The 23,612-nt window shown below is 44.6% G+C and overlaps 1 protein-coding gene across 7 annotated transcripts in view; it reads left to right on the top strand.

The window, feature by feature from the left end:
• The window catches only part of ZNF420 (zinc finger protein 420), a 114,152-nt gene that overhangs the window by 29,458 nt on the left and 61,082 nt on the right, over positions 1-23,612 (top strand). Inside the window, exon 1 of one of the 7 annotated variants that reach the window (XM_055247863.2) lies at positions 13,856-13,898. The exons of 2 other annotated variants lie outside the window; for them this stretch is intronic. The gene's annotated coding sequence lies outside the window, so the exon portion shown is untranslated. Of the gene's footprint in view, positions 1-13,855; positions 13,899-15,125; positions 15,285-17,439; positions 17,579-23,612 lie in introns of those variants that run through there. 4 more of the 7 variants (XM_055247862.2, XM_055247865.2, XM_055247868.2 and 1 more) reach the window with 4 other exon arrangements.

The following is a 23,612-nucleotide window of genomic DNA, read 5'->3' as shown; positions in this document are numbered from 1 at the left end:
TGAAGTCCCGCTCTGTTGCCCAGGCTGGAGTGCCGTGGCGTGATCTTGGCTCACTGCAACTTCCGCCTCCCCATTTCAAGCAATTCTCTGCCTCAGCCTCTGTAGTAACTGGGACTACAGGCGCCCACCACCATGCCTGGCTAATTTTTGTATTTTTAATAGAGACGGGGTTTCACCATCTTGGCCAGGCTGGTCTTGAACTCCTGACCTCCTGATCCACCTGCGTCAGCCTCCCAAAGTGCTGGGATTACAGGTGTGAGCCACCGCGCCTGACCCTCCAGGGCCAATTTTCAGCATATAGAAGTAGGAGTAAGACTTACAAGTAAGAACCATCTTGAAGGCAATTTTTTCATATAGTCTTTAATGTGTTCATCACAAATGAGAACTTGAGAACTACAAACTAGAATTTATTTCCAAAACTAAGGCAAAGGTAAACTTCCAGAACTAAATGAAAGTAAACCACTATAAAGCTTATTTCTGTCATGCACCTTATGAACCTACTCAGTAATTTCCAAACAAGATTTCAATTAGTCCAAGGGAGTCCAAGGGGGAAAATAAAGCCACTTCTGGTTTGCTCTTTTCCAATTCATCAGATATCTATCGTGTGCCCAGAGGGCATAGAGTACTCCTCTAGACACTATCCATAGTAATTAGGGCTTTGTTTTTTATTATGCATGTTTTCGCTGGAGTAGCACTTTTAATTTCCTTTGAGAACTTTTTCTTTGTTTGCACTTACAACTTGGCTAACTTTGGCACAAGAAGTATAGCTTTCAGCCTGTCTGAGTTTTCAGCATGGCCTTCCTCATTAAGCCTAATCGTTTCTTGGTTTTGAGTGAAAGTGAAAGACAGGTGTCTTCCTTTAATTTGAACACTAAGAGGCCATTGGAAGATTATTCATTGACATAATTTTAATATTTTTGAGTCTCAAGGAATAGGGAGGGCCAAGGAGAGAGATGGAGAAACGGCTGGCCAGAGGAGCACTCAGAAGACACACAATTTTTATCAATTAACTTTGCCGTTATATAGGGGCCTGATTCATGGCCTCCCAAAATAGTTACAATAGTTACCTCAAAGACCACCTATCACAGATCACCATAACAGAGTAATAGTAATGGAAAAGTTTGAAGTATTGTAAGAATTACCAAAATGTGACAGAGTCACAAACTGACCACATGATGACAGAAACATGGAACAGATAGACGCTCCACCAAAACCTTCAATGTGTGAAAAACACAGTATCTGCAAAGTGTAACAACATGAGTTATGCCTGCACTCAAAAGAATAAAGGGACAAATCAAGGAAATGAAAGGACCAGTCCATTCCAAGTACAGCAATATCATCAGCACAATCTTGCTGGAGTCCCTCAATAACAAAGGCAAAAACTATCCTCAACCCATTTATGTTATAACCTAAACTCCTGTTAAACAGGTTTCGGGGATTTTTAAGGGGCTGGCCCCTTTATTCTTTCCTCTATGTTAATTTTAAAATTCCTTATTATTATTATTTTTTTTGAGATGGAGTTTTGCTGTTCTTGCCCAGGCATAATCTCAGCTCATTGCCTCAGCCTTCCAAGTAGCTGGGACTACAGGCCCTGCCACCATACCCGGCTAATTTTGTATGTTTAGTAGAGACAGGGTTTTACCATGTTGGTCAGTCTGGTCTAGAACTCCTGACCTCAGGTGATCCGCTGGCCTCAACCTCCTGAAGTGCTGGGATTACATGCATGAGCCACCATGCCTGGCCTCTAAATTGCTATTATGGAGACTCATTTTCATGGTTAAAATGTCCTGAATTGACTATGGCCTGTTGGGAGGTGGGATGGAGGAAGCAACTTATGGAAAATGAACAGGGAAGGGAAGCACACCAGAAGCTAGAAAGTGTCATCAATTTTTACATCAAAGACTCCATGACAAAGAGAAAGTACAAATAGCCTGTTTTTGTAGCCGACCATTGGACTGCAGACTGCACCTGCAGCTGCCAGGTTCTTCTGGATAGTCCCAGTTTTAAATTTTTGACCTGATATGCATGAACATAGTGCTACTGGTCAGACCTTTGTCCAGGTTTAAGCTTCAGAAAGTAAGGTCTTCATGCAGTAGGAGGCCTGGTTAGGGACATGATTCTGCCCTGGGGCATCTGCCACTTCTGACCTGGAGGTAAATTTGGTACCTGTTATTTACCTCCACATTTTAACAGCCAAGGATGGGCTGAGCACAGTGGCTCACATCAGGAACTCCAGCACTTTGGGAGGCCAAGGCAGGAGGATCACTTGAGGCCAGGAGTTCAAGACCAGCCTGGGCAACATAGTGAGACATTATCTCTGTAAAAACAAACAAACAAAACCGAGGATGGGTGGGTGGCAGGGAGCAGATCAACCTGGGCAACCATTAATCTGAGAGCTGGAAGGACCCTTAGACCAGCCCCCCGGTAACAGATGAGACTCTGCCCTGGGATTATAGCCTAAGGTAATGCCCTGAGCTTTTCTAGAGATTTGAAAATAATCAATCCTAAAACCCCCAAGCATACTGCTACTGTTTGCTATTTAATACTGTTTTCTAGGCCAGGTGCGGTGGCTCATGCCTGTAATCCCAGGACTTTGGGAGGCTGAGGTGAGCAGATCACCTGAGGTCAGGAGTTCAAGATCAGACTGGCCAACATGGTGAAACCCCATCTCTACTAAAAATACAAAAGATTAGCCAGGCATGGTGCTGCTTGGAAGGCTGAGGTAGTGAGGCAGAGTTTGCAATGAGCCGAGATCGCGCCATTGCACTCCAGCCTAGGTTACAAGAGCAAAACTCTGTCTCAAAAAATAATAATGATAATAATAATGTTTTCTACAAGCAAGGGGTTACTTTGTACTGTGAACTGGTGTGAAGGGATCCACCATGTGTAAGCTTTCGGAGCTGATTTTATTATCTGTGTTGTCCCAAGTGGTGAAGGGAAGATGGCACACCAAAATGGGGACATTGGTGCCAGTGCATCAGGTAAATAGGCATCTAAAGCTCTGAGAATAGACTGCTACCATGCATTATAATCAATGCTACAATAACCTTGTAGGTTTCTTTTCATGATACTGCTTGCTAAGTTTTTTCTGTTTGCTTCACCATATTTTGAACAATTTTCTATTAAATTAGGATGTTTTAAAAGTTTGCCTTTTCAATGTCTTATTTAGATAAACTCTATAGTTTCAAAGTTATATATTTTCAAAGCCTGATGTCTTTGATGTTTGATGATGTTAACAATATATGATTTTCAAAGCCAATTTGTTATTTCTACACTGATATTGGGAAAAGAATAAAGTGATGAAGTCAACAGCTGTTATTAAAAATGTGAATAACAGGTAAACGTTTTGTTATTTGTTTTGTTTTGTCTTTGAAGTCTTTCACAGACTAGATTTGAAGGTTTGTGAAGGATGGGGCAAAATTATCTAAGGAAAGTTGCATCCTATGACCTCAGGCTGACTTCAAGTAATAGTGGATTTGATAAAGGCATTGTCTTTCTTGGACTATTTGCATCTTTGTAGAGGAGCCCGGAGAGGCAGTATAGAAGGATTGTTTTAGATGTTGGATCTCTGTAACCTCCATTTACATTTTGTTGAGCCATTGTCATTTGGGGAAAAACATGAAAAAGAAAAGATCATTATCATGCTACTATAATGCACATCACATAGAAATGTAATGATTTATTGGTTCCAGGCCAAGAACTGTGAGTTTCTCCAGCCAAAGGCCTTGTATTTATTGATGTTTCTGTCCCACAGGCCTAAAACAGTGGTTGGCCCATGGGCAGTTTAATAAATGTTTGCTGAGTAACATGTAGCATATCTAAAACCTTTTCCATGGCCTTGTCTCTGGAGATTAAAATTTTCCAGCACTTGTACATAAAAGATGTTGATGCATAACTGTAGGTGAAAGGCACTTCTTACATGGCAGTGGCAAGAGAAAATGAGGAGGAAGCCAAAACAGAAACCCCTGATAAACCCATCAGATCTCATGAGACTTATTCACCATCACAAGAATAGCACAGGAAAGACTGGCCCCCATGATTCAATTACCTCACCCCGGGTCCCTCCCACAACATATGAGAATTCTGGGAGATAGAATTCAAGCTGAGATTTGGGTGAGGACACAGCCAAACCATATCACCAAATATGGAGAGACTGTGGATCAACAAGATCATCTCGAACTAATACAGGAGGTGAGAGTTTAAATTAGAACAACCACTTTGGAAAACAATTGGATTATCTTATAAAGTTGAGCATTCTCATATGTTATGGCACAGTATTCCTTTACCAAAGGCCCTGGAGAAACTCTTGCCCATGTGTACCCAAAGTAGTAAAAAAAGAAAATAAATGCTCATGTAATGCCATTCATAATAGCAAAAATCTGGAAATAAGCCCAAAGTTCATTAATACGAGAATGGGTACATTAATAGGAAAATGGGTAAATAAATTATACCTTTAAAACTGAATAATATGTTATTTACGGCAATCATATATATGCAATAAAACAATTTTTTTAAAGGAATGGAATCCTAAATATAAATTCAGGGTAGTAGTTACCCCTGGGGCTGAAAGGTGTGAATCAGGAAAAAGGACAGAGGAAGAGCAGATGTTAGGATCAGAACCTAGTTCTTGGGTTGTGTGGTGGGTTCACAAGTGATTACCGTGTTGTTCAAATACATCCAAATACATTTACATACAGGCCAAGGCACAGGCAAGGATGAGATAGGAGCCAAGGTATGCTATGAGCCAAGGATTATGATTTATCCAATTTTGTGCACTTTAAGCCATTTGAAAAACAGAAAAGCAAAACAACAAAATAATTTTTAATAAATTGAATATAGGGTGCTGTGGTCTGAATGTGTCCCCCTAAAACTCACCACCAGTGTCATAGTATTAGGAAGTAGGGCCTTTAGGAAGTGATTCAGTCATGAAGGGAGAGTCTTCATCAATGGGTTTATGGCCTTACACAAAGACTGGAGGGAGTGGGCTTTCCCTGTTTTGCCCTTCCTCCTTCTGCCATGTGAGGACGCAATGCATCCCCTCCTGAAGACACAGTGTGCAAGGCGTTATCTTAGATGCAGAGACCAGGCCCTCACCAGATACCAATCCTACTGGCACCTTGATCTTCGATTTCCAGCCTATGGAACTTTGAGAAATACATTTCTGTTCTTCATAAATTACACAGTCTAGTGTATTTTGTTATATAGTAGCACAAACGCACTAAGGCATAGTGCCTCTTGTCATTTTCTTCTAGAATTTTCTTTGTTGCCTGTCTAGTAGTGTGCCATTTTATATTTGATCCTTCGTAATATCTCTTACTTTTGTTTTTTTACATTTCTGTTCCAAGTGTATGCTTACATACATGTTTTTCACTATTTGTTAGTGTCCAGGTCAGAAAGTCCAGAATACATTCTCTTAAGGGTTCAGTTTCTGCAGCAACATAAGTATTAATGCCTCCTGTGAACTACGTATTTCCTTTCCAATTGTAACTGCCATATGGAAGCAAAGTGGAATTACAGTCTATGAGTATGGGGTTGATTTTTAATGTATCTGGGTTATGGTTAAATGCTGGTTTTTAATCACACAAGATTCATCGATGGCTTGGCACACTAGGGTATCAGTTGTTAGTTATCTCTGTATTTTTCCATGCTGTTAGAGAGGGAAAGTACAGACTGTGAAGTTGGACCAGCTGTCATATCCACAACATTTGGGGAGCTTTGATTTTTTTTAAACCTTTAGCTGCTTAACTGTCACACGTAGGAGCTCAGGTGAAAGGCACTTTTATTGTGGGGACTTTCCCTTAGTGCTCTGTGGTGCAAAAGAGCAGACCTATGTAGATGCATTTAAGTATTTTGTGCATCAACAAGACCATTATAGGAACAAATTTTTTTCAATATAATTTTATTTCATTTTCTGCATTACTTAGAAGCATCAGTAGGATGGAAACAATATTTGTTTCTTAAACCTGTGCACAAATTAATTGATGTGACACACTCATTAATTCATGATTATTTTCTTAATGAATTGATTCTAAAGCATCTCTAAGATAGGAAGGCATAAGACAACCAAAAAGAAATATTGATTTATAACTGTTCTAATACTGCTCAGCATTTTTAAAGTACACTATAGCAAGAAAGCATGTTATAATTACTAATAAGGTAATCCACAGAATGCCTTGCTGAGCTAGGTGTAGAAGAAATAAATTGTTTCATATTGGAGGAAAGTGAACACTATAAATCAATATACGAGTGTGAAATTTTGCATGGCTACATGCTATTATCTCCAGCATCACAAATGACTTAAGGAATTCCTCAGCTGAGAGTGGACTCCTATTGGTGGCCACAATGTCACAGTCTTTTTAAAAAATTTTTAATTTTTTTAAATTTTTTAATTTTTTATTCAAGTTTTAGGGTACGTGTGCACAACATGCAGGTTTGTTACATATGTATACATGTGCCATGTTGGTGTGCTGCACCCATTAACTCATCATTTAACATTAGGTATATCACCTAATGCTATCCCTTCCCCCTCCCCCACTCCACGACAGGCCCCGGTGTGTGATGTTCCCCCTCCTGTGTCCATGTATTCTCATTGTTCAATTCCCACCTATGAGTGAGAACATGCGGTGTTTGGTTTTTTGTCCTTGCAATAGTTTGCTGAGAATGATGGTTTCCAGCTTCATCCATGTCCCTACAAAGGACATGAGCTCATCATTTTTTACGGCTGCATAGTATTCCATGGTCTATATGTGCCACATTTTCTTAATCCAGTCTATCATTGTTGGACATTTGGCTTGGTTCCAAGTCTTTGCTATTGTGAATAGTACCACAATAAATATACGTGTGCATGAGTCTTTATAGCAGCATGATTTATAATCCTTTGGGTATATACCCAGCAATGGGATTGCTGGGTCAAATGGTATTTCTAGTTCTAGATCCCTGAAGAATCGCCACACTGACTTCCACAATGGTTGAACTAGTTTACAGTCCCACCAACAGTGTAAAAGTGTTCCTATTTCTCCACATCTTCTCCAGCACCTGTTGTTTCCTGACTTTTTAATGATCGCCATTCTAAATGGTGTGAGATGGTATCTCATTGTGGTTTTGATTTGCATTTCTCTGATAGCCAGTGATGATGAGCATTTTTTCATGTGTCTTTTGGCTGCATAAATGTCTTCTTTTGAGAAGTGTCTGTTCATGTCCTTCGTCCACTTTTTGATGGAGTTGTTTGTTTTTTTCTTGTAAATTTGTTGGAGTTCATTGTAGCTTCTGGATATTAGCCCTTTGTCAGATGGGTAGATTGCAAAAATTTTCTCTGATTCTGTAGGTTGCCTGTTCACTCTGATGGCAGTTTCTTTTGCTGTGCAGAAGCTCTTTAGTTTGATTAGATCCCATTTGTCAATTTTGGCATTTGTTGCCATTGCTTTTGGTGTTTTAGACATGAAGTCCTTTCCCATGCCTATGTCCTGAATGGTATTGCCCAGGTTCTCTTCTAGGGTTTTTATGGTTTTAGGTCTAACATTTAAGTCTTTAATCCTTCTTGAATTAATTTTTGTGTAAGGTGTAAGGAAGGGATCCAGTTTCAGCTTTCTACATATGGCTAGCCAGTTTTCCCAGCACCATTTATTAAATAGGGAATCGTTTCCCCATTTCTTGTTTTTGTCAGGTTTGTCAAAGATCAGATGGTTGTAGATATGCGACGTTATTTCTGAGGGCTCTGTTCTGTTCCACTGGTCTATATCTCTGTTTTGCTACCAGTACCATGCTGTTTCGGTTACTGTAGCCTTGTAGTATAGTTTGAAGTCAGGTAGCATGATGTCTCCAGCTTTATTCTTTTGGCTTAGGATTGACTTGAAAATGCAGGCTCTTTTTTGGTTCCACATGAACCTTAAAGTATTTTCTAATTCTGTGAAGAAAGTCATTGGTAGCTTGATGGGGATGGCATTGAATCTATAAATTACCTTGGGCAGTATGGCCATTTTCACGATATTCATTCTTCTACCCATGAGCATGGAATGTTCTCCCATTTGTTTGTATCCTCTTTTATTTCATTGAGCAGTGGTTTGTAGTTCTCCTTGAAAATGTCCTTCACATCCCTTGTAAATTGAATTCCTAGGTATTTTATTCTCCTTGAAGCAATTGTGAATGGGAGTTCACTCATGATTTGGCTCTCTGTTTGTCTGTTATTGGTGTATAAGAATGCTTGTGATTTTTGCACATTGATTTTGTGTCCTGAGACTTTGCTGAAGTTGCTTATCAGCTTAAGGAGATTTTGGGCTGAGACGATGGGCTTTTCTAGATATATAATCATGTCATCTGCAAACAGGGACAATTTGATTTCCTCTTTTCCTAATTGAATACCCTTTATTTCCTTCTCCTGCCTGATTGCCCTGGCCAGAACTTCCAACACTATGTTGAATAGGAGTGGTGAGAGAGGGCATCCCTGTCTTGTGCCAGTTTTCAAAGGGAATGCTTCCAGTTTTTGTCCATTGAGTATGATATTGGCTGTGGGTGTGTCATAGATAGCTCTTATTATTTTGAGATACGTGCCATCAATACCTAATTTATTGAGAGTTTTTAGCATGAAGGTTGTTGAATTTTGTCAAAGGCCTTTTCTGCATCTATTGAGATAATTATGTGGTTTTTGCCATTGGTACTGTTTTTACGCTGGATTACATTTATTGATTTGCATATGTCGAACCAGCCTTGCATCCCAGGGATGAAGCACACTTGATCATGGTGGATAAGCTTTTGGATGTGCTGCTGGATTCGGTTTGCCAGTATTTTATTGAGGATTTTTGCATCGATGTTCATCAGGGATATTGGTCTAAAATTCTCTTTTTTGGTTGTGTCTCTGCCAGCCCTTGGTATCAGGATGATGCTGGCCTCATAAAATGAGTTAGGGAGGATTCCCTCTTTTTCTATTGATCGGAATAGTTTCAGAAGGAACAGTACCAGCTCCTCCTTGTACCTCTGGTAGAATTCAGCTGTGAATCCTTCTGGTCCTGGACTTTTTTTGGTTGGTAAGCTATTAATTATTGCCTCAATTTCAGAGCCTGTTATTGGTCTATTCAGAGATTCAACTTCTTCCTGGTTTAGTCTTGGGAGGATGTATGTGTTGAGGAATTTATCCATTTCTTCTAGATTTTCTTGTTTATTTGCATAGAGCTGTTTATAGTATTCTCTGATGGTAGTTTGTATTTCTGTGAGATCGGTGGTGACATCCCCTTTATCATTTTTTATTGCATCTATTTGATTCTTCTCTCTTTTCTTCTTTATTAGTCTTGCTAGCAGTCTATCAATTTTGTTGATCTTTTCAAAAAACCAGCTCCTGGATTCATTGATTTTTTGAAGGGTTTCTTGTGTCTCTATTTCCTTCAGTTCTGCTCTGATCTTAGTTATTTCTTGCCTTCTGCTAGCTTTTGAATGTGCTTGCTCTTGCTTCTCTAGTTCTTTTAATTGTGATGTTAGGGTCTCAATTTTAGATCTTTCCTGCTTTCTGTTGTGGGCATTTAGTGCCATAAATTTCCCTCTACACACTGCTTTGAATGTGTCCCAGAGATTCTGGTATGTTGTGTCTTTGTTCTTGTTGGTTTCAAAGAACACCTTTATTCCTGCCTTCATTTTGTTACATACCCAGTAGTCAGTCGTTCAGGAGCAGGTTGTTCAGTTTCCATGTAGTTGAGTGGTTTTGAGTGAGTTTCTTAATCCTGAGTTCTAGGTTGATTGCACTGTGGTCTGAGAGACAGTTTGTTATAATTTCTGTTCTTTTATATTTGCTGAGGAGTGCTTTACTTCCAACTATGTGGTCAATTTTGGAATAAGTGCGGTGTGGTGCTAAGAAGAATGTGTATTCTGTTGATTTGGGGTGGAGAGTTCTGTAGATGTCTATTAGGTCCGCTTGGTGCAGAGCTGAGTTCAATTCCTGGATATCCTTGTTAACTTTCTGTCTCATTGATCTGTCTAATGTTGACAGTGGGGTGTTAAAGTCTCCCACTATTATTATGTGGGAGTCTAAGTCTCTTTGTAGATCTCTAAGGACTTGCTTTATGAATCTGGGTGCTCCTGTATTGGGTGCATATATATTTAGGTTAGCTCTTCTTGTTGAATTGATCCCTTCACCGTTATGTAATGGCCTTCTTTGTCTCTTGATCTTTGTTGGTTTAAAGTCCATTTTGTCAGAGACTAGGATTGCAACCTCTGCCTTTTTTTGTTTCCATTTGCTTGGTAGATCTTCCTCTGTCCCTTTATTTTGATCCTATGTGTGTTTCTGCACATGAGATGGGTTTCCTGAATACAGCACACTGATGGGTCTTGACTCTTTATCCAATTTGCCAGTCTGTGTCTTTTAATTGGAGCATTTAGCCCATTTACATTTAAGGTTAATATTGTTATGTGTGGATTTGATCCTGTCATTATGATGTTAGCTGGTTATGTTGCTCGTTAGTTGATGCAGTTTCTTCCTAGCCCCGATGGTCTTCACAATTTGGCATGTTTTTGCAGTGGCTAGTACCAGTTGTTCCTTTCCATATTTAGTGCTTCCTTCAGGAGCTCTTTTAGGGTAGGCCTGGTGGTGACAAAATCACTCAGCATTTGCTTGTCTGTAAAGTATTTTATTTCTCCTTCACTTATGAAGCTTAGTTTGGCTGGATATGAAATTCTGGGTTGAAAATTCTTTTCTTTAAGAATGTTGAATATTGGCCCCCACTGTCTTCTGGCTTGTAGAGTTTCTGCCGAGAGATCAGCTGTTAGTCTGATGGGCTTCCCTTTGTGGGTAACCCAACCTTTCTCTCTGGCTGCCCTTATAATTTTTTCCTCATTTCAACTTTGGTGAATCTGACAATTATGTGTCTTGGAGTTGCTCTTCTCGAGGAGTATCTTTGTGGTATTCTCTGTATTTCCTGAATTTGAATGTTGGCCTGCCTTGCTAGATTGGGGAGGTTCTCCTGGATAATATCCTGCAGAGTGTTTTCCAACTTGGTTCCATTCTCCCCTTCACTTTCAGGTACATCAATCAGATGTAGATTTGGTCGTTTCACATAATCCCATATTTCTTGGAGGCTTTGTTCGTTTGTTTTTATTCTTTTTTCTCTAAACTTCTCTTCTCACTTCATTTCATTCATTTGATCTTCCATCACTGATACCCTTTCTTCCAGTTGATCAAATTGGCTACTGAGGCTTGTGCATTTGTCACGTAGTTCTTGTGCCTTGGTTTTCAGTTCCATCAGGTCCTTTAAGGACTTCTCTGCATTGGTTATTCTAGTTAGCCATTCGTCTAATTTTTTTTCAAGGTTTTTAATCTTTTTGTCATGGGTTCGAACTTCCTCCTTTAGCTCGGAGTAGTTTGATCGTCTGAAGCCTTCTTCTCTGAATTTGTCAAAGTCATCCTCCATCCAGCTTTGTTCCATTGCTGGTGAGGAGATATGTTCCTATGGAGGAGGAGAAGCACTCTGATTGTTAGAGCTTCCAGTTTTTCCGCTCTGTTTTTTCCCCATCTTTGTGGTTTTATCTACATTTGGTCTTTGATGATGGTGACATACAGATGGGGTTTTGGTGTGGATGTCCTTTCTGTTTGTTAGTTTTCCTTCTAACAGTCAGGACCCTCAGCTGCAGGTCTGTTGGAGTTTGCTGGAGGTCCACTCCAGAGCTGTTTGCCTGGGTATCAGCAGTGGAGGCTGTAGAACAGCAGATATTGGTGAGCAGCAGATGTTGCTGCCTGATCGTTCCTCTGGAAGTTTTGTGTCAGAGGAGTACCTGGCCGAGTGAGGTGTCAGTCTGCCGCTACTGGGGGGTGCCTCCCAGTTAGGCTAATCGGGGGTCAAGGACCCACTTGAGGAGGCAGTCTGTCTGTTCTCAGATCTCCAGCTGCATGCTGGGAGAATCACTACTCTCTTCAAAGCTGTCAGTCAGGGACATTTAAGTCTGCAGAGGATTCTGCTGCCTTTTGTTTGGCTATTCCCTGTCCCCAGAGGTGGAGTCTACAGAGGCAGGCAGGCCTCCTTAAGCTGCGGTGGGCTCCACCCAGTTCGAGCTTCCTGGAGCTTTGTTTACCTACTCAAGCCTTGGCAATGGTGGGCGCACCTCCCCCAGCCTCGCTCCTGCCTTGCAGTTTGATCTCAGACTGCTGTGCTAGCAATGAGCGAGGCTCCGTGGACGGAGGACCCTCTGAGCCAGGTGTGGGATATAATATCCTGGTGTGCCGTTTGCTAAAACCATTGGAAAAGCTTAGTATTAGGGTGGGAGTGACCCGATTTTCCAGGTGCCATCTGTCACCCCTTTCTTTGACTAGGAAAGGGAATTCCCTGACCCCTTGTGCTTTCCGGGTGAGGCGATTCCTCCTCCTGCTTTGGCTTACACTGGGTGAGCTGCACCCACTGTCCTGAACCCACTTTCCGACATTCCCCAGTGAGATGAGCCTGGTACCTCAGTTGGAAATGCAGAAATCACCCGTCTTCTGCATCACTCACGCTGGGAGCTCTAGACTAGAGCTGCTCCTATTCGGCCATCTTGGTGCCACCAAACAAATTTTTATTGTATCTTTTAGTCTATGAAGACAAAACCACAGTGACAGTAACTGGGTCAAGGCATTGTATTCAGAGAGGGTCAGTCTTGGTCTTTGAGAGTGAGTCCTTTTTACCACACTGTCAAGACTCACTGAGCAGATGGGAAATTTCAGGTGGAACATGCAGTGAATAGCAAACACGGTGGAGGGTGCTCACTATCTTGCGCTGCCATGCCTGCCATGGTCAACAGATCTGTCTTCTCGTTAACAACAGGCAGGTTGATAAACATTTTCTTGGAGAGTTTCTTGATTCTTCTCAGTTGTGGCAGGATAGACTGACTTAGAGGAGCTCAGGAAGGTTGTTATACAACACAGAAACACAAGATGAATTGTACTCGTCAGCAAGCCTAGGTTAGAGCAGCAGGTCCTTGAAGCCTCCGCCACTCCTGGGACATAGCATAATGCCCCTAATGATTTGAAATTTGGTGGAGAGTGGGTTGCTACTCCCCATGTCCAGGGACAAAAAGAGACATAAAGAGCAAAAAGTTATAAAATAAGTGGGACTAATATCTGCTTATTTTGGGAGGTAGGGATTTAAGATATAAGAATTTAGCTGCATGTGGAGGCTTACACCTGTAATCTCAGCACTTGGGGAGGCTAAGGCAGGAGGATGGCTTGAGCCCAGGAGGTGGAGATGAGCGAGGCAACATAGTAAGTCCCCATTCATAAAAAAATGTTTCTGAAGAAAAGTAGTTCAGTGAGGTGGCACATGCCTGTAGTCCCAGCTACGTGGGAGGCTGAGGCAAAAAAATGGCTTAATCTTGGGAGATCGAGGCTGCAGTGAGCTATGATCCCACCAATGCACTGCAGCCTGAGAGTCCTGAAACCCCAGCCCGCGACCTGAAGCTCCTCCTCCACCAGTAAAAGTTGGCTCAAAAAGACCCTGAGGACAGGGCTCCTGGGGGTCCGGCCCTGGGGCACCCCAAGTCCTCTCTCCAAGAACGCCCGCTACTCCATCACCACTCCGGCCACCACAGCGACTGCCACAGGAGCCCCCGTCCACGCGGAGCCAAAACTGTTTAATGGGGCTGCAGCTTGACCTCCAAGAGCAAAGCACGAGTTGACTTAGGCAATGCGGATGCACAAGGCGCAACCGCTACTCCTGTCACAGTGACCCCAACGGTCGCCTGAGGACGACTCCATCAGCCTTGACAAAGCAGGAGCCGTCCGTGGCAGTGCGTCAGTGTTGAGGCACCCGGCGGACATCTCTAGAAGGTCAACAAAACTGTTTCAGAATTCCAGGAGACACGGAGGGCCAAACAGAATGAAGAAACAGCAGGCTGAGTCCGGGGAAAGCAGCGCAGAATTCCAGCCCCAGGCCTGCCCGGATGGTGTTTGGGTGAGTCTCCCCAAAAGTCGTGCCCCACATCATCTCGAGGAAGCATCTGCCTGTGTGCCCGTGGACTGCTCTCTAAACCGAGGGTTGTTATCTTGAAGAGCAGAACCCCGCAGCCTCAGGGGTTGCCTGGGGTGGTATGTTTCCGTGCCACTGCTGTGTATCTGTGTGTGTGTCTCCCATTCTCTCTTCTCTGTCTCTCACTCTCTGTTTCTCTCTCTCTCTTTCTGTGTGGCAGGGAGCCTAAGGGACTGGACTGGGGTGGGGCTGGGTACAGGGGAGGCTGTGTCAGGGCTACCTAGGCGTTGGAGGGGTGGAGACGGGGTGAACTTTGCAGAAACCTCTTGGCTCCTCTGACAGGCATCCCAAAATGTGGCTTGGACTCACGCACAGGTTCTCTCCTGGTTCCCAGGTGGGCTATGCTTTTATGTGGCGTTGATAGGGAGGTCACCTGTGTCCCCCTTCCACCGGGCAAATGCCTGGACACCTTTCTTCATCTTGGCATAGCCCCATATGGGCTCGGTGACACACACTCACCCCATCTGCTCTTGGGGACGCCAGTGACATATGTGGTCTCATTGGCTCCACCTCGGACTCACCCCGTCCCTGTTTGCACGTGTCCTGGAAGGTGCAGGAGCCTTGCAGGAGCCCCAGGGCTTTGGGAAGCAGGGCAGGCCACTGCTCCTCCAAGGGAGGAGGGAGGCAGAGGGCTTATGGGTCAGTGAATTTTCAGCTGACACCACGCCTTGAGGCCCATGGGATCTTTGTGTACCCCAGCGAGGCCCCGCCCACCTCAACAGATGAGGTGAGCCCATCCCTGCCCACCTGGTGGGATTCAAAATCGGATCTGAGGAGGAGTCCAAAGACCGGAGCAGGCGCCCTGAAGCTGCTCCTCCACCAGTAGGAGTCGGTTCAAGGAGGTCCTGAGGACAGGACTCCCGGGAGTGCGGCCCTGGGGTGCCTGCAACTCTCTCTCCCACATCGCCGCCTACCCGACCGGGGATCCAGCCACCGCCAGGGTTGCAGCCAAAGGCCCCTGCCTCTGCGCTGCCGCCATTGCTTAAAGGGGCTTCAGCCTGACTTCCAGCAGTGGAGCGCGAGTCGGCCTATCCAATGCGCATGCGCAAAGCGCCAGCCATTTCTCGCGTCACAGTGATTCCCACGGTTGCCTGAGTAACCAGTCCCTGAGGCTTGGCAAAGCAGGAGCCCTCCGTGGCAGTGCTTGGGTGTCAGGGCTTTGAGGCTCCGGCCTGACCTCTCCACGGGGGCGACAGGAAGGTCTCCGGATGCCAGGAGTCTCCAAGGGCCGACCAGGGTGACAAAACCACAGGCAGAGTCCAGGGGAACCAGCTCGGCTCCAAGCCTTAGGCCTGCCCAGACGGGGATCGGGTGAGTCTCCCCAAAACTCGTGCAGGCCATGATCTCGAGGACAGGTCTGCCTGTGTGTCCATAAGCTTCTGTCTCATCCCAGTGTCTATCTCGGGGAGAGCAGAACCCCGAAGCCTCAGGGGTTGCCTGGGGCTGTGTGTTTCTGTGCCACTGCTGTATGTCTGTGTGTGTGTGTCTCCCATTCTCTCTTATCTCTCTGTCTCTCACTCTCTGTTTCTCTCTCTCTCTCTTTCTCTGTGTGTGTGTGTGCCAGTGTGGGTGTGTGTGTTGGGATCATTGTGCCCTGTGTGCCAAAAAGCGATTTCTCGAATGTCAACCTGTTTCTGGTGAGCCTTTTTTTTGGTCTCTGCCTGGGTCCTGTGGCCAGCTGTCAATCGTTTTCGCGGCAGTTCCACTTTGGGTTTGTGAAGGCCTCGAGCACGTGAGGAGATGCGTCAGTCCCAGAACAACTGGAATCTCATCCCCATCCTGAGCGGCTTCTTTTCTAGAATCAAGATGACCACACTTCAGCCAAGGACCAAAGCCTCATAGGAGCTCATTCTCCTGCAGGAGGGGAGCAGACCGACGTCAGAGGAGATGCTTGTATCTCCTCATGGCTTTTCTCTGAGAAATGAAGCCACACCACGCTACAATCTTAAAGAGGAAGCCAGGAACCGGAGATGACAATGATCCCTGTCACTGGCACGCTGGCCTCTCTGGACAAGTCACCCGTTTGACACTCCTTCCCTTAGCCCGTAGCGGTGACACTGTGCTGTGTCTTGCCTGGGATCTGGCCTCTGCTCTGTCCTCCCTCTTGCTCCGTCTCCCCCGTTTCTGAGGGGCCTAGATGCTTCCCAGTCTGGCTCAATGTCTTCAACAAAGAACACTTCCCAGTCCATCAAGGAGAAAATTCGTAGAGATCCGTGTCATGATTGTTTCTGTCTCCAAACCTGTTTCTGGTTGATTCGGCAGGTTTGATGATCTTGGAACTCTGGGCTTCCATACCTGTCTCAGACGGGGAAGCTCTCTTGGTCTCCAAGTTTCACCTCATGGCTGGGTGGATTGCCTAGAATGAGCGGTAGGCGATCATGGCTGGCCTTGGCGTCTAGGAAAGGCAGTGTGGCATTTCCTCTGCAATTCTTGTCTCATTATTGAGAGACGTCCTCCCCTCTGCTTCTGGGTGGACTGCCTCCCAGAACAGAATCTTTTGGCTCTCACGAATGTCAGGGATCCAAAGGGCGAGGGCTGGGGCTGGGTGCGGGGGAGGTTGCCTCAGGGCTACATAGGTGGTGGAGGGGTGAGGGTGGGGTGAACTATGCAGAAACTTCTCCGCTCCTAGGGCAGGCATCCCAAAATCTGGCTTGGACTCACGTACGGGCCCATTCCTGGTTCTCAGAGGCGCTTTGCTTTTCCTTGGTGTTGACTGGGAGGTCACCTGTGTCCCCCACCCCCATCCACCGGTCACATGCCCAGACACCATTGTTCGTCTCGCAATCGCCCCATATGGCCTGGGTGACACACATTCACCCAATCTGCTCTTAGGGAAGCCAGTGCCACATGTGGTCTCATTGGCTCCACCTTGGACTCGCCATGTCCCTGTTTCCACTTCTCCTGTTAAGCGGTGTCGGCTTGCAGCAGCCCCAGGCTTTGCGAAGCGGGGCAGCCCACTGCTCCTCCAAGGGAGAAGGGAGGCAGAGGGCTCATGGGTCAGTGAATTTTCAGCTGACCCAGTGGGGTCACCCAGTAGTGGGGTCCAAAATCGGATCTGAAGAGGAGTCTTGAGAGCCCAACAGGCGCCCTGAAGCTCCCCCTCCACCGGTGGAAGTCCGCTCAAGGAGGCCCTGAAGACAGGACTCCTGCGGGTTTGGCCCTGGGACGCCCGCGGCCCCCTCTCCCACGCCGCCCCCTACTGGACCCCGGATCCAGCCGCCGCCATCTGCAGCAGGAGCCCCCCTGCCTTCGCGCGGCGGCGCCGCCGCCATTGTTTCAAGGGGCCGCAACCTGACTTCCAGGAGCCCAGAGCGAGTCGACCCCGCCAATGCGCATGCGCGAGGTGGGAGCCGATTCTCCCGTCACAGTGATTCTCACGGTTGTCTTAGAAACGAGTCCCTGAGGCTTGGCGAAGCAGGAGCCCTCCATGGCAGTGCTTGGCTGTCTGGGCTTCGAGGCTCCGGCCTCACCTCTCCACGGGGTCTACAGGAACGTCTGCGGATGCCACGAGTCGCACAGAGCCGCCCACGATGACGAAACCACAGGCGGAGTCTGGGGGAAGTGGCGCGGCATCCCAGGCTCAGGCCTGCCCCGACGGTGTTAGGGTGAGTCTCCCCAAAAGTCGTGCCCGCCGTGATCTCGAGGACAGGTTTGCCTGTGTGCTCGTGGGCTGCCCTCTCACTTGAGGGTCGTTCTCGCGGAGAGCAAAACCCCGCAGCCTCAGGGGTTGCCTGGCGTTTGTGTTTCTGTGCCACTGCTCGCTCGCTCGCTCTATCTATCTATCTATCTATCTATCTATCTATCTATCATCTATCCATCTATCTATCTATCTATCCATCTATCTATCTATCCATCTATCTATCTATCTATCTATCTATCTATCTATCTATCATCTGTGTGTGTGTGTGTGTGTGTGTGTATGTGTATGTGTGTCTGTGTCCCATTCTCTTTTCTCTGTCTCTCACTTTGTTTCTCTCTCTCCCTCTGTATGTGTGTGTGCCCATGTGCGTGTGTGTGTTGAGACGTATATGCCCCCTGCGCCAAAAAGGGATTTCTTGTATGTCGGCCTGTCGTTGGCGAGCCTTTTTCTGCGTCTGCCTGGGTCATGTGGCTGGTTGTCAGTCGTTTCCGCGGCGGTTCCACTTTGGGTTTGTGAAGGCCTCGACCGTGTCAGGAGATGCGTCGGTCCTGGAGCAACTGAAGTCTCATCCCCATCCTGAGCGGTCTATTTTCTAGAATCAAGATGCCACACTCCAGCCAAGGACAAAAGCCTCCCAGGAGCTCATTGTCCTACAGGAGGGAAGTAGACCGACCTCAAAGGAGATGGTTGTATCTCCTCGCGTCTCTTCTCTGAGAAGCGAAGCCACACCACCATACAATCTTAAAGAAGAAGCTGGGGTCGGGACACGGCAACGATCCCTGTCACTGGAACGCTGGCCTCTCTGGACAAGTCAGCCGTTTGGCACTCCTCCCCTCAGCCCGTGGCGGTGGCACTGTGCTGTATCCTGCCTGGGCTCTGACCTCTTCTCTGGCCTCCTTCTGGCTCTGTCTCTTCTGTCTCTGAGTGGCCTAGATGTTTCTTGGTCTGGCTAATCTTCAGCAAAGATGACTTCCCAGTCTATCAGGGAGAAACTTCGTGGAGATCCATGTTCTGATTGTTTCTCTCTCCAAACCTGTTTCTGCTTGATTGGGTAGGTTTGATGATCCTGGAGCTCTTGGCTCCCATACGTGTCTCAGACAGGGAAGCTACCTTGGTCTCCACGTTTCACCTCATGGGTGGGGGTGATTGCCTAGAATGAGCAGTAGGCGACCGCGAGTAGCCTTGTCTTTTAGTACAGGCGCTGTCGAATTTCCTGTGCACTTCCTGTGTCATTCTTGAGGGACATCCTCTCCTCTGCTCCTGGGTGGACTGCCTCCCTGAATCTTTTGGCTCTAATGAATGTCAGGGAACCAACGGGACTGGGCTGGGGCTGGGTGCAGGGGAGGTTGTGTCAGGGCTACCTGGGCGGTGGAGGGTTGAGGGTGGGGTGAACTTTGCAGAAACCTCTTTGCTCCTCCGGCAGGCATTTCAAAATGTGGCTTTGACTCACGCACAGGCCTCCTCCTGGTTCCCAGGTGTTCTATGATTTTCCTTGGTGTCCATGGAAAGGTCATCTGTGCCCCCCTTCCTTCGGAACATGCATAGACACCATTGTTTGTTTCGCCATCACCCCATATGTCCTCGGTGACACACATTCACAGCATCTGCTCTTGAATACATCAGTGCCATGTGTGGTCGCACTGGCTCTACTTCGGATTCGCCCCTTTCCCTGTTTGCACGTGTCCTGTACTTTTACCAGAAGGTGGTAAAAGAGAAGAATAAAATTTTGGACATGTAAAATTCATGTCTTTGATAGAGTAACTGGGTAAAGATATCCATTAGACTGTTACATATGCTCTTCAGGAGCTCAAGTAGGGATTGTAATGCAAATGAGTAATTTGATATTCATCAGTGTACAATGATGACTGAAACCATTATAGCCATTGCAGTGTGGTGTGATAACTCATTGATGCTATGCAGAATGGGATATAAAGCAGGTTTTGGGGACAAGTACCAGTTAAGAAACAAACAAAGGAAAGGATTCATAAGTGGAAAATTGTTTTTAAGTGATCAGATGATTCTAATTAGCATCATGAGAAAACAATATGATGAAGCCAAGGAAAATATTTAAGATGTCTTTCTATAAAAGAGCCATGATGACCAGATTTTAACTTTGCCTCTAATAAAACCAATTAAAAAAATTAATTTTCAAAGGAATGTAAAAATAAGGAAAAATTTCTTAATTTGCGATATAAATAAGAAATTGAGTCATCCACATATCCCATATTTTGAGGACTTTCTTACAGAAACAATACACGTAAGATGAGATAGAAATCACCAAGGACTGAGTCATAAGTTTCTGAGGAAGAAATGAGGCAAACCTTAATTCAATATTTAATGGTGACAATCATTGCTCTGAGCAACTTAACTCTTTAATTCTCAAAAAACTTCCGTCTATGTATTTAGCCTCACTTTTAGATCATAAAACTGAGGAACTGACAATTTCAGTAACTATAATTTGCTCACATCACACAGAAAGTAGTGGAATGAGAATTGAAATCTACATCTTATAACCTCTAAAATATTTGCTTTTAACCTCTACATTATTAGAAGTAACTAACTGGACACATGGACAGAAGAATAGTTGTGCGTTTGTTTTCTCCTCAGATGTGGAGAATCACATAAGTAAAGGGGAATGAGGCAGTAAAGAAAGAACTGTGTAATACATTTAAGTGTAAGTATTAACTAGTGGGGAAGGGTTCTAGAAGTCATAGGAAAGATGGGATGAAAAACAGAAAAGACATTATATTTAAGAGGAGGAACATCTCATTTTTTGAGACCAGAGAAGATATGGAGAGGGCTGTGGACCACAAGTTTAAAACTTTGCCAAAATATTTTACTTCGTGTCCATGAAAATCTTTTATTTTCCTCTGAGAAATTAATAGGCTTTTTTATGAAAGACTGTGAAAACTATATAATGAATTTTGTTAATTTTAGTTTCATGTCCTAATTTGTTTTTCCTATGAAGGCCAGATTCAAATTTGAAGCTTAATTCTTAACTTATTTCTGTATATTTCTAATTGAAAGTTTCTCCTTAATCACTTATGTTTTCCTGACTAATTTTGATCCACTTAGGGTTTTCCATCTTATTGTTGAGATTATTGTGATCTACTTTACCTGCCTTATAGAATAAGATAATAAAATAAATACATCATTTAAAACTCACATAGGACTTCATCATTTCTTCTTCCTGGGAGGCAGTAGAATCCTGAGATGGCCAAGGTAGGGATGGGTGAAAAAATACGCCATGAAAAACCCCACTTGCTTAGCAGCTCTAGGAAATGCAGACTAGGAATCTCCAGTTAAGATCATCTGGAGGAACTTTGTGGGGAAATAATCTTAAAGTCTGTCAAAAAGCCAAGAATAACAACACTGTTTGCAGGCACCAATATGTACAAGCATGACTGACAAAATCCTATGGAGCTTCAATATGGATTTTTAAAAATTATTTTTAAATTAAAAGTATAATTCAGAAGATATTTTTAAGCCAGCTCCATACTACATTCTTCGGTCTATCCATCCATCCATCCATCCATCCAGTCACAAACTTACAGAAAGTTGCAAGTACAGCACAAGGAACTTGCTTGTTACTAAACGATTTGGAAATGAATTGTTGACCTAATGCTATATCACCCCTGAAACAGGAATTAAAAGAAACTAAAGAGTGTGTAAGCAAAAACTCAGTTGTATGTGAGAAAACCCAATTCCCCCTGAGAAATAGAAAGAGCTAGAGTCCTTTAAAAAATTAACTGCCTGTTTTTCTGTGGCTAGTGAGCCTTATCTCTCCCTTTCCCAGGCATTGTGAAGACCCTGTTTCCCTAGCTGTGCAGCTGCAAGGTCACTAGACAGATAAACTCAAGTCGCAAAACATGTTTTTCCTTGAAAAGTAAGAAATGATGTAATGCATGTCTCAATTGAATAAGTGCCTTTGTTTCTCGCTTCTGTAGTATGCTTCCCCCTGCACAGATCTCCTCCCTCCCCTGCCTACCCCCACCAGATGAAATGCTTAAAAGGTAATTTAACTCTTTGCTCAGGGCTCAGTCCTTTGGATGTTAATCCGACTGTGCAGTTAAATAATTAATATCATATCCTTCTGAACCCCATCAGTCGCTATAATTCCTTAAAGATCCCACAACGCCGGGCGCGGTGGCTCACGCTTGTAATCCCAGCACTTTGGGAGGCTGAGGCGGGCGGATCACGAGGTCAGGAGATCGAGACCACGGTGAAACCCCATCTCTACCAAAAATACAAAAAATTAGCCGGGCGTGGTGGCGGGCGCCTGTAGTCCCAGCTACTCGGAGAGGCTGAGGCAGGAGAATGGCGTGAACCCGGGAGGCGGAGCTTGCAGTGAGCCGAGATCGCACCACTGCACTCCAGCCTGGGTGACAGAGCAAGACTCCGTCTCAAAAAAAAAAAAAAAAAAAAAAAGATCCCACAACACCCCTGAATATGCTGTGTATTTCCTACAAAAAGGACATGCCCCTACCTGTATAACCACAATCCAATTACCAGAATCAAGAAATTAACATGTATTTGTTATGACCATTGATATCAGATTCAAGTGTTGCCAATTATGCCATTAATTGGATGGCATGAAAGGAACAAATTTAGAATCACACATTGCCTTTAGATGTCATGTCTCTTTAATCTCCTTTATTCTGATACAGTTTCTCGGTTTTGCCCTTTTATATAACCTTGACACTTTTGATTATTATAAGCCAGTCTTTGAAGAATTTCCTTCCAATTTGGTTTTCTCTGATGTTTCCTCATGATGAGGTTCTGAGTTGTAGAAAGAATGCCACAAAAGTGATGCGTGTTCCTATCAGGGGCACATGATGACATTCTGTCCTATTACTGGTAATACTCCTTGATGAAAGAGTATTACATCTTAATCACTGGGATGTACCAGCCAGGATTCTCTACTGTAAAATTACTCTTTTTTCCTTTGTAATTCGTAAAGATTTTGTGGGGAGGTACTCTGAGACTATGTAAACACACCATTCTTCATCAAACTTTCAATTCATTAATTTATGTCAGTATAGACTTGTGATTTCCTATTTCATTCAGAGGTTTGTAATCTATTATTACTTATTTTAATGACCAGTTTGCTCCGGATTTGGCAAGTGGGAGCCCCTCCCGTGTGGATTTTGTGGCCTTTAACAGGTTCCTACCATTCTTTGAGCACCCCTTACTTAACACATATAAGATGTTCCAGGCTCATCTTGTATTTGCCCTGCCCAATGCTGGAATCAATCATTTCTTCAAAGAATGCTGATTTTTATCAGAGGAAAGAATAATAGTAGTAAAATATATATTTTATGTGTGTATTTGTGTATATGAAACATATTTGATCAGTCCCCCTAGAAGAAGCCACTATCCCATTACTGCCGCCATACTCTGCCTGGATAGATACCTCCTCATTATGCTCAAGCTACAGTGCACTGCTTTAGGCCTAAAGCAACTGCATTGGCATGTATGACTAGCTTGCTCAGCCCCTAATGGATTTAGGATTACACTACTAGGAAGAGAAGGGAAAATGAAGAATCTTTCCTGTTGGGGTGATCAGACCCCACACCAGGTCGTGGGAGTGACAAAGTTCGGTGGAGTCAAAGGATTGAGAAAAAGACAGTTTGAGAGAGAAAAGTGGGACCCAGGGGGCCATCGCAATTGTGGAGGCTGCGAAGGCCCAAGCTCTGGGAGCCCATGCTATTTGTTGGTAATCCAAGAAAGAAACAGTTGGCGAGAATGTGGAGGTCAAAAGGGCACATTGCATTAAGCACATGATTTACAGCTGTGATGGTTTAGCATTTGCTCTGCTACTTGAGATAATGGAGAGCAGATTCTTTTAACTCAAGATACAATCAATCCTGGGAGAGCAAGGAGCAAGGAGCCAGCAAGTCTAGACACATACCAGAGCCATAAGCCCTGGATTCTGTCCAAGCCACGAGGGATTTTATGCCCTGGGCTTAGATTATGGTGCATCTGGGTAGGCTTCCACC

This window comes from Symphalangus syndactylus, chromosome 17 (assembly GCF_028878055.3).
Source record: "Symphalangus syndactylus isolate Jambi chromosome 17, NHGRI_mSymSyn1-v2.1_pri, whole genome shotgun sequence".
Lineage (NCBI taxonomy): Eukaryota > Metazoa > Chordata > Mammalia > Primates > Hylobatidae > Symphalangus > Symphalangus syndactylus.
This window is presented reverse-complemented; position numbering and strand designations above follow the sequence as displayed.